Here is a 2473-nt window from a genome sequence, read left to right as displayed (position 1 = left end):
TTTGAAAGTATAGAAAAAATTTGATCACGAGGCAGGATTCGAACCTGCGTTTCTTGCCTAACCGTAGCAACGCCTAGCTAAATATATAATATATATATAAAAAAATTTCTAATTTATAAAGCATTTCAATGCTATAAAACTAAAAATAAAATGATTTGTCTATTCAACGGCAGCCTAGAGCAGCTGATCCCTGTTCGTGTGCACTAACTCTGAAACTCGGCAATCTTTTGGTTTGGTTTGTCAGTAGCAAATAATATAAAATCTATGGGCTCAGAAATTTATCAAAAGCGGCTATTTTATAAAGAGCTGCAGGTGAATGAGGTGACATCAAACAAAATATGTGTAAACTTATAAATATGGAAATTTCTGGAATGGCTGGAAGTATGACACATCCTTAATTTTTGCTTCAGTAAAAGTATTTGCGAGGCTCATATATATAGTGTATTAGCAAAGACTTGCAATTATCGGGGGGCGAGTGAGGCGAGTGAGGCGAGTGTGGCGAGTGAGGCGAGTGAGGCGAGTGAGGCGAGCGCGAGGCACGGGCCGATGCACGACCGCGCGGATGGTCGCGGGAACAAGCCAAATTTATCTGTTGCGTAAATACATTTGAGATGCTGCCAACTGCTGCCGTGGCAGCTAAATGTTCCTCATCTTGTATTCGCAAATCTGTATTCTGGTGCGAAGCACACAAACCTTTTCATTATGTAATTATCTAGTGAGAAAATTTATGAGAAATAAGTAATATCGTGTGCTTACGAGGGTTTGATTAGTTCCAGATGCCGTTGAAATTTTATAACGCATTTATTTTTATTTTACTATCAATTTCCATGGAGAATGTAAACCGCTAAGAAAACTGTGGTAAAATAAAAGAGAATTGAAACCTCAAAAAAATTCAAATGAAGCATCGCCGACCGCGTCAATCAATTCTAATGCAATGCAACATTTGCCAACAAATTGTATCAAGTTACGAGTTTTATGAATTTGGTTAACGACGAGCGCGGGGCTGAGGCGCCGGCGGGGGAGTGGTGGTAAGGCGCGGAGGGGGGAGGGGAGAGGCAGCTACAACTCCTGTACATTAATATTTCCTGCGATCTGTTTGTCTTTCGACTAATTTGCATTTATATTGAACCGACCGCGACTTTTTTGTTACTCTCATCGCGGATTACAGATTTTTTCTTTAACACTACACGATTTTTAATATTTTTTTCGTTCAGACTTAACGTATTGCATTAAATAATAGACTTTTTCTTAGGTTTAGCTTCAACTGTATTTTTTTGTGATCAAGTTGATCACAAAAAAATACAGTTTAGACATGATTTGATCCACTTTGAAAGAACCGAATTAATTCAAGCTTTGTACACCTATCAAGGATTTCATGAGTTTATCTTATTATCCTGATGAGGATTACCAGGATTAAATAACCTCCTTACGTATACTCTGTATAAGGTGCAAGCGTGTTTTTAGTCTTTATAACTATATATTTTATTATCTTATTTACCTGATTCGCGAGAGTTTTAACTGCCAAACTAATATATTTTAACAAGCAAGTAAGCACAGAAGTTGAGTGACTCTGTTTTTACTTTATTAATACGTTAGCTACATAATACTATAACCATATTAAGATAAATTGTTGGCTATCGACTGGTATTTAGCTGGGTTATTCAGATTTCTCTCCTTATCAACATTGACTACGATTCAGAGGTAAGGAAGACATTTTGAAATGGTAACCGAATTGTAGATATATCACAATTGTATACATTAACGGAATCTTCTTTGAATTTCCTTTCCTTCTAAATGAAACTTCCAAAATCAAGTTGGTAAAGTTCAATTTCTCTCATCCGCACCACATTTTCGGAAAAGGAACTCTTTCATTTGATCAGGACAGTTCGATACACGCAGATATTCGTAATCGTCATTAGCGTTTTTATCGTCACAGTCATATCTATTAGGAAACAAGTATTGCAATGCAATATTGTGTTGTATCGAATATAATATTCAATCGTATCGACAAAATGTGTGACAATCCAGGTCAGCAGGTTTGTGAACTCACAACATCTAACCCGCTCAATTAACGAATTCCGATATCCGAGCCAGGAACCACGAAACATGTCCACTGCATGTCCAACTAAACACGCCCCTGCCGTATTGATCATTATATTTTTCTGTCGCTTTCTCGGGAACAATGGCTGGATTATGTAAAGCAATATTTTTTTGTTCTCATTTGGATTCTGATCAATATCAATTACATGTTTTCATAACTCATTTTCAGTTGTATTAATAGTTGAAATTTAAAGAAAAGTGTAATACTTTTGCTTTACAAAAATTGCACTCGTGGGAAATGCACAATAAATCATTGTTCTTTAATTCTGGAGTAAAGTCGGTGCTTGCTCTGAAGCGGCGCTGAAGGGGAATGCAATAAATTGTTAAGAAATCAGACCGCGAGAAAGAGGGCGGAGGTGAGGTGAGGGGCGAG

This window comes from Zerene cesonia, chromosome 1, assembly GCF_012273895.1.
Source record: "Zerene cesonia ecotype Mississippi chromosome 1, Zerene_cesonia_1.1, whole genome shotgun sequence".
Classification (NCBI taxonomy): Eukaryota; Metazoa; Arthropoda; class Insecta; order Lepidoptera; family Pieridae; genus Zerene; species Zerene cesonia.
This window is presented reverse-complemented; position numbering follows the sequence as displayed.